Source organism: Euphorbia lathyris, chromosome 9, assembly GCF_963576675.1.
Source record: "Euphorbia lathyris chromosome 9, ddEupLath1.1, whole genome shotgun sequence".
Classification (NCBI taxonomy): Eukaryota; Viridiplantae; Streptophyta; class Magnoliopsida; order Malpighiales; family Euphorbiaceae; genus Euphorbia; species Euphorbia lathyris.
The window spans coordinates 3,353,921-3,363,183 of NC_088918.1; the positions used below are offsets into that span (position 1 = coordinate 3,353,921).

Genomic DNA, 9,263 nt, shown 5'->3' on the forward strand with positions numbered 1-9,263 from the left:
AATTGGCTTTGAACGCGACAAAACCCTTTCGGGATAGTTGCCCTTACTCAAATTAAAACTCTTTCGAGATGATAATTTGCCTAAGTGTTCAACAAAGTTTCCTTGTAATGATTTTGAATTCAAGTGCATATTAATGAAAACACCAGCCTCACTTATATTGGATTGGTTACCATAAGTGCTGCATAACGATTTGTCGAATAGAACGGACTTTATTAGATGAAATATAAATTGATACAAGTTTACAGAGAATAAGGAGCATCGAGTTCTTCGAGGGCGTGCAAGTGAAGGGCTTGATCGGTTCCGCTTCCTTGGGTTTCCTAGGAGGTTGTCAGGCTCGGGGGCGAACACTTTACTCAATCTTCTCGTTGTAACTTCGTAATAGGGATTCGGTCGGCCACTACCATGATGCAAACTAAAACTGGAACAATGTCTAAACGCTACTGAGTTGTAATTAAACTATAAACAATATGTGTACCTCATCTTGTTTTGTACAGAATCTAATTTCTAACTCTCGAAATGTTTTTACTTAGAACTTCGACATAAGTTCTACGCTCTGATTTCTATATCTATATTATAGCATTTCATTACACTTTTTCTCAACATCAACTCTTTATTTATAGATGTTGAAGGGTTGTGTTTGAAGTGATGTATCCGTTGGTTAAGAGTCGTGTCCGTTGTGAAAGGACGTCTTTATCCACTTGAACGAACGCGTTTCTTGGATTTTCAGCATGTGTTAAATGCTCTTGGTGAATTTTCTACACTTACCGAGGATAGTAATCCGCGGCCGTGAATGACGTAGCACTGAGCTGAGCGACGGACGAAGGGGAGAAAAGGTTATAGCACGCGTGTCGCGGCCACGGATTGAGGATCCACTGTCGCGGCCCGGCAGGTTTTCTTACTTCTTGCTTTCGTTCGTGTCCTCGACTTGGCGCTTTCGATTTACGTCATCTTTGACTCCTTTTGTAGGGTTTTTCTTCTGTTTTAGATCCTTTTTCGTTCCTATTTGGATTTTACCAAATATTCAAGTACCTTGCAAGAAAGAAAGATATTCGAAAGTAAAAGTAATCTAAACAGATATAAATAACATAAATTCGTAATAAAAATGATGTAAATATTAATGATATTTTAGGTATATTTTGGGCTTAACAAATCTCCACACTTAATCTTTTGCTAGTTCCGAGCAAAATTTCACTGAATTTATTCCTTAACTAATCTCTTTATAAAAATAAGACATATATCTTTGTGTTTACCTTTTAAATTAGTTAAGCCGAAAAGACTAACTTCGTATGGCAAATTTATACGCAAAATATCAAACTAACTTAGTATAAATACGATATATCATTCGTCTTGTATTTCAATTTTTAAATTGAAGTATTCGGGACGATGTAAGCACGCATGTTATTGAGTTTTTCATCTCAAGGCATTTCAAAGCACCAAATTTCCTTTCCCAAACTTGAATTATTATATATGAGTATTAAGTTTAATTTATTTGCTTAGTTACGCCCGTGATAAGGGTGGTCTCGATCGTAACTTTATATGCAATTGTTTTGTGTTCGCTTAAGAGGTACCGACCATGCCATGGGTGGACGCAATCGTTACTTTAAACTTTAAACACGCTTAATTTTTCTTATTTAAACGTTCCTTCCATACCTCGATTGTGATAAGGTTGGTCGCAACCGTGGCCAAAAGTACGCTTTACTTATTAATTTCTTCCCTTTCATACCTCGATTGTGATAAGGTTGGTCTCAATCGTGGCCAAAAGTTAAGAATACGATTTATTGATTAATTAATATGAATTGGGAAAAAGAAAATTAGCACATTCATCCTATATTGACTTAAAATTCAACATGTATTATGGCTATAGTTTCCTTAAAAACTTCAATTGGTGTTAATGTAAGACAAAATCAAAATCGAAAAAAAATTGTTAGTTTAATTTAATGCCTATAAACCTAATTGAAAATTTAAAATAAGATTTATTGTATCATGAATTTCATGATATGAAATAGAGATTGAAAATTAAGAAATTGTTTTTTACTTAAATACATTCACTCGAGACAATTTTACTTAAAATCGTGTCGAAGATTTGTGAAAAATTTGAAAAATATTACCCGTATAGAAATATTTATTTCTATCGATAATGATAACCTAAAAATAATCATAAAAATTTTAACTTATGATATTTATAAATGTAAAAATGATATTTCATAAAAAAAAATGTTAAGTTTTTTCATTTGTTGCAATATATTTAAAAGTGTTGCAATATACGTTGCATTTGTATTTTGAAAAACAAGCGATGCATATATTCATTCATTCATTTGCATACATTCATTCATTCATTCGTTTGCATAAAATGATATATGTAAATATCTCCTCCCACACTTAAATTCGACCATGTCCTCATGGGTGCAAAAATGGAGATAAAACACTAAAGATAAAACAAACGGAAATAAACGAAAGATATAGCAAAAACATTCATCAGAAAATTAATAAAAACTGAAATTGTACGAAACATAAGAAAATAAAAATGTACGAAACTGAAATTGAAATAAGATAAGATAAAAATAAAAGATAAAACCTAAGCATGTGGCGGGGAATCCGGAGGTGTTGGTGAAGTTTCCACATTTCGGCGGCGGAAAAATGAAAGCATCCGATGCCGAGTTGAACGATGCGCATGCCTCAAAGTATTGAGGTTGTCATTCATCACCATATTGTTCTCCACCAAATCATCAATTCTCAAATTCATTTGTCGATTATTTGATTTGGTTCAAAATCCGCCTTAAATCCACCGGATCATTATCTTGTGTTGCTTGGGCTTGTGGTGCAGCTTCTCCACCGTCCTCCACTCCTTCTTCGTCGGTACCTACATTATGAGAACTAGAAGCACCTCCACCCATAGTGCCACGAAGATGTGCAATACGGGTAGCATACGAAATAAAAACAGGAGGAGCCGCAGAAACCAATAAATGAGCCCGCTCAAGTGCCGCAATGTCCAAAAACCGGAACATATCCATGGTAGGTGGACATATCAAAAGTAGCCAATTCATCCCGTGCCCCCAAAACAATAGCGGTGATTAAATTACCGAGAGGGACTTGAGTGGTGTGAGCCCTCGAAGCACGATATAAATTGTCAAAAAGCATTCCAATGCTATCAACCCGTAAACCCTTGAACAAACAATCCCAAACAAACAAATCCCGGACTTGAATCTTCGAACTCTCAACACGACCAAAAAGTGAAAAACTCAAATACTTGTGAAAGAAGAACACACAATTGTCCTTAATCAACTTGCTCGAAGTGTTTTTGGAGTCAAAAGAAGTTTGGTCAGACAGAGTTTGCCAAAAAGAGTTATTATCAAAATCCCGAGGCTTATCATAAAAGTCACTAGTAGGGAAACCAAACATGTTACCCATAGCCTCATAATCAACGGTATAGGTGACACCATTATTCCGAAAAGAAATTTCAGTCCTCTTTTTGTTCATCGTCAAAGTAACCAAAAATTCAACCACATACTCTTGAATTTGTGGAAAACGCATAGAAGCAAAAGTATCCCATCCCAAAGTTTCAATAAAAGCAGTAATTTGTGTAGTGAAGTTCAGCTTTCTTACCGAATCAAAGTCAAAAAACTGCATATCCACGAACTTACGATTGGGGTTTGAAAAGTGCTTGAAACGTCCAACTTCTTCTTCAGAATGAATGTTGAAATAAGCTCCGCAACTAATCCTTAGGCGATTAGCCTCAGTGACAGCCGGCTTGTGTCCAACACGCTTTGCTCTAGGCATGGTTATGGTGTTTAGGGTTTAGTTTGAAAGAAAAGAGAGAAAAGCTTGAGGTTGAAGATGAAGTAGAGGTGTTGTGGAGACTTGAAGTTGAAAGGTGTAGGTGATTGAAAAGGGTAATGATGAAATTGGGAAGAGTAAAAGTAAGGTATTGGGAAAAGGTAAGAGTAGGGGATTGGTTAAAATTGGAGGTGATGTAAGGTTTGTGTAAGTAATAGGTATATGTAGGGTTTGAGTAGGAAGTTAAATAGGTAGAGTAGGAATAGGAATTGGAATAGGTAGAGTTGAAATAGGAAAAGTAATTAGGTAGAAGGAGAATAGGAAAAGGAATAGGTATAGGGTGAAATGTGAAGAGGCGGAAAATATAGGCCAAAATCGGACTTGGAGTGCCTTAAATACGCGTGTCGCGGTCGTGGATGTGTATCCGCGGTCGCGGATCGCGTTTTTAAACTAATGTTGTCGCTGAAATTTTTGAAGAAATTTCTGAAGTTACCGAGAATCCAGAATTCGCGGCCGCGAATCGCGTTGGGCAGCAAAAATTTTTGTCTGAATTTGGAGTAAATTTGCTGAAGTTACCGAGAATCTATTAATTCTCGGCCGCGGATCACACGGTGGTCACCCAATTCTGCATAATAACTTCAATTCATGTAATTTCTTGATAGTTTGGAACCTGTACTCCTTTAAAATGTGATCTGTACTTAAAAACATTAATGTAAAACATTAAATGATAAGGAAAACCAAAGGTTTATCCTTATTATTGGAAAATTAAAATAAAAAAATGCATTAAGTAATAAATGTTAAAATTATGATTATGAAAGGTTTGTAACTAAAATTAATTGAAGCATTTATGTGCATTTATTAATTTAAGTTAAATGAATCTTATTTTAGGAACTTGAAATGTAATTATTAATCAATTAGTTAGTTAATGAATGGATTAAGTTTGCATTTAATTGATTCATTGGTCTAGATCTATGCTAAAAATTCGTCCCCTTCAATCGGGATTTTCTTATCCCTATTTCGATCCATTTTCAACTGCACGAAGGCTTGACGTTCTGGTGCAGAAAGAAAATTTGGTCCTGATCGAAAAACTCGCTTCACTAGACCTTCAAATTCTAAAAATTCATAGTCTAGCATCGGGAAAGATTCTGCATCACTCCAAGGAACAAAAATACTGCCCTTGGTCCCTAGTATTATTCCACATATAATATTCCCGAACCCAACCTTCTTAGCCTTTGATCTGGATGCGGCAACAAGACCCTCCATCAGAATTTTTGAAGAATCAACCACGTTGCCTTGAAATATATCGCCAAGGACATAAAGATCAGATTCTTGGACGACACTACTGAACGTGCGACCGAACAGACTGTGACTCAGAAACTTATGCAAATACAGTATAGAGTTGGAATAGAAAGACTTATTATAGGCAAGTTTTGGGTGGAAAGGCCAGATACCGGTGAGCATTCGCCAAATATCAGTGGACGTCATATCTCTTCCATGATGACGTTGGGTAGTATCCTTCAAGGGAAAACCAAACCAAGCATGCAATTCAGGATATCCAAAAGTGACAGTTTTGCCATCCCGACGAAAACTGAGATGCACCCGACGTTTGTTAACAAAACGCAATGTACAGAAGAACTCTAATATCCAGTCTCCAATTATAGGAAACTTCATATCAACAAATCTGGTCCATCCTAATCGCTCCATGTAGCGACTCATATCATCTTTAATTCCCAACTGATCGTTAAGAAAGTCATCCATGTATAGCATTCCGACAAAGAATGTGTATCGGAGCCTCAAGAAGCGCCTTCCCTCTTCATGATTGAAGATAGGAAAGTGACATCCGTAACGCTCTGATATATCAACACGTTTATTGCGTGAAGCAATAACTTTCTTAGATGAAGTGCTTGAGGAAGCCATGATGTTTGGAAAGAAAAAGTTCTGAACTTAGTGTATGGATTTGTGAATGGTAAGAAAATCAGGGATAGTTCTGATAGAGATGAAAAGAAAGTGACAGAAAACTGAACCTCTAGAACCTATTTATAAAATCCTAGGATAAAAAGAGGTGTTGTTTTTGAAATGAAAAGGCATGAAACAAACCTCTTAAAAATGAAAAAACTCAATTTTTCGTTTCTGAAGAGTTGCATCTGCTGGAAAAAGGGTTAATTTGGACATAATTTCCCCCGTGTCGCGACCGAGGATTCTGACCCGCGGTCGCGACACGCTGATTTCCCTACGGAAATCAGTTGTCAAAACTCCAAATTTCTGATCCTCTACCTAGAATCCTCATCCTCGGTAAGTTCAGAAATTTTCCTTTCAATTTTTAATCAGAATTCTCAACTGAGAATCTGAAATCCTCTACAAGTCCAGAAATTTTCCTGGCTGCTAGTTATACCCAAATTCTCAACTGAGAATTTTAAATTCTCTATAAGTTCAGAAATTTCTTACCTCCTTAAGAATTCTATATATGTGAATTCTCAACTGAGAATTTCAAATTCTCAACTGAGAATCACTGAATTTCTTCTAATTCTCATGAAATTCCAAAAAATTAATTAAAATCATGACTCGAATATATTTTTCTATATCTGAAATTCTAATAAAATGATATAATCTAAAACAAAATAAAATAAAAAAATAAATAAAAATAAAAAATAAAAATAAATAAAAACTAACTATTAGAAAAATAAAATGATTTATATGTCAGGAAATCTTGTTACGAAATTAGTTCCTATTTCGGAGATATTTTCGTAATAGATTTTACATCGATTACCATTAACTTTAAAACGATTGCCGTTGGTTTCCTCAAGTTCCAAAGAACCATAGTCGAATGTTTTGACGACTAAATACGGTCCTGTCCATCTGGACTTAAGCTTACCTGCTTGTTGTAAATCGAAGTTAAGTTCCTTAATAGCCCAATATTCTTTGTTGTACCTCAAATGGTTTGGTAATTCTTTAAGTTCTAATTTAGGTGGAACTATTACTGAAGGCGGAACTGGTCCATCTTCTCGAATCAAAGGCTCTGGGTCCTTATCTTCTAATTCTTCGCCCATTACAGGTTCTATTATTTCTTCTCTTTGAACAATGTCATTAACACATTCTTCAATTAAATCAAGCTTCATACAAGCGAAATCCTCCATAGGATATTTCATCGCTTGATTCATATCGAACTCGATCTTATCGTCACCTATTTGTAAAACTACTTTTCCTTCCGACACATCAACTAGAGCACGTCCCGTGTTCATGAATGGTCTACCAAAGATTAGCGGACAATTAGCATCATAAGCAAAATCTAAGATAACAAAATCAGTAGGAAAAATAAATTTGTCAACTTTTACCAAAACGTCTTCAATTATACCATATGGTCTTTTAGTGGATTGATCCGCTAATTGCAAAACCATATTGGTACGCTTGATGTCTTCTTCTAATCCTAATTTCTCAAAATAGACAATGGCATCAAGTTTATACTAGCTCCTAAATCGCAAAGACAACTTGGGAATTCCATATTTCCCAAAGTACACGGAATGGTAAAGCATCCAGGATCTTTGAGTTTAGTAGGTAATTTGCTTGATACTATCGAACTACAATCTTCAGAAAGTGAAATGGATGAAATTCCTTCCCAACTAATCTTTTTTGAAATTAAATCTTTCAAGAATTTTCCATAATTAGGGATTTGCGTAATTGCATCCATGAATGTTAAATTTATATGCAAATTTTTAAGTTTGTCTAAAAATGATAAAAGTTGTTTATTATGGTCCTTATTTCGGACCCTGTGTGGAAAAGGTGGCTTTGGTACAAAAGGTTTTGGATTAGAGTCAATTGGCGTATCTTTTTGTTTTAACGTATCTTCTTTTGGATTTTGGTAAATCATTTCCAGGTAAAGTTGAATTTCCGGGCATTTCCGGACCTAAGTAGTTTTTCCCCGAACGAAGAGTGATAGCCTTAACATGCTCTTTCGGATTTTCTTCCGTTTGGCTGGGAAGACTTCCCTCTTTGCGGGATGGAATTGATTTAGCAGGTTGTCCAATTTGAACCTCCAAATTATGGATGCTAGATGATTGGTTTTTGATAAGCTGATCGAATTTATTTTCGATCCGTTTAAAACCATCGTCTTGATTACTTACCTTTCCATTCATAGCATCTATAAATTTGTCGATTTTTGAAGATAAAGTGCTAATCGTATCTCTTGTTTGATTTTGATAATTATTTATACGATATTGATTAGCATTTGCATTATTATTATTATTACCATCTTTCCAGTTAAAGTTAGGATGATTTCTCCATCCAGGATTATAAGTATTAGAATAAGGATTAGTAGTTTGGTTTTGTCCTTGGACAAAATTTACCTGTTCTATCTCATTCATACCTTCGTAGTCAATGTCTCTCTGGATCGGATCATTAGGATCGCATGGTGCCATAAATTTATCAATTTTGTGCGATAAGGCAGAAAATTGGGCTTGTAACATTGCTACAGGATCAAGATTCATTATACCTTTAACCGATGATGTACATGAGGATGATGGTTTCGCCGTTGGTATATGTCCACGCTCTGCGGGCCACATACTGCTGTTGATTGCCATTTCCTCCAAAAGTTCTCTTGCTTGGGCGGACGTCTTCTTCATAAATAACCCTCCAGACATAGCATCTAATGAACCTCTAGTCGTAGGATTTAATCCATTATAGAATGTCTGCATTAAAAGTGCATCTGGCAATTGGTGGTGTGGGCATAAACGTTGAAGTTCTTTAAAACGTTCCCAAGCTTCATAAAGAGTTTCATTATCATTTTGTGTAAAAGATGTCAACTCTTTGATGACTCTTGCGGTTTTTGCTAAGGGAAAATATTTTTATAAAAATGCTTGGGCTAATTGGTCCCAAGTTTCAAATGTTGCAGCAGGCATAGAAGTTAACCAAATTTTTGCCTTATCCTTCAAAGTGAAAGGAAAGAGGCGAAGTTTGATTGCTTCGGCTGTTACATCAGTAATTTTAAAAGTGTCACAAATTTCTAAGAAATTTGTCAAATGTGCATTAGGGTTTTCGTTAGGCAATCCGTAAAACGTTACGTTGTTTTGCAACATATTAAGCAAAGCAGGCTTAATTTCAAATTGATTTGCGTTTATACGGGGTCTAACTACACTATTAGTTACACCGGCCATTCCTGGCCTAGCATAATCCATAAGTGTCGGTGGATCGGCCATGATTTCTGGCTGGACTACTTTGGTTTTTAAGGGTGTTTTGTCTTTGTTTTTGTTGTTTTTCTTAAGTGTTCTTTCAATTTCTGGATCAAAAGGATCTGGTGGCGTGCCCGAATTTCGCGAACTGCGCATGAACTTGAAATTGTTACACGAGCCAAACTACCTTCAAAACAAAATTGAAAACAAAATGTGTTATATAAACTGAAAAATAAATAAAATATAAAAATTGTATAAAAATAATGTATAAACCTATATTCGAAAATAAAATACAAAAAAATAAAAATTTGTCAAAAATTTTGGCGT

The 9,263-nt window shown here is 35.4% G+C and overlaps 1 non-coding gene across 1 annotated transcript; it reads left to right on the forward strand.

Annotated features, from left to right (window-relative positions):
- The first annotated feature begins 8,478 nt into the window (after positions 1–8,478).
- LOC136207592 (small nucleolar RNA R71) lies at positions 8,479–8,585 on the forward strand. The gene has a single exon (XR_010676726.1). It is a non-coding gene; the product is annotated as a small nucleolar RNA R71 (small nucleolar RNA).
- Positions 8,586–9,263: the final 678 nt, after the last annotated feature.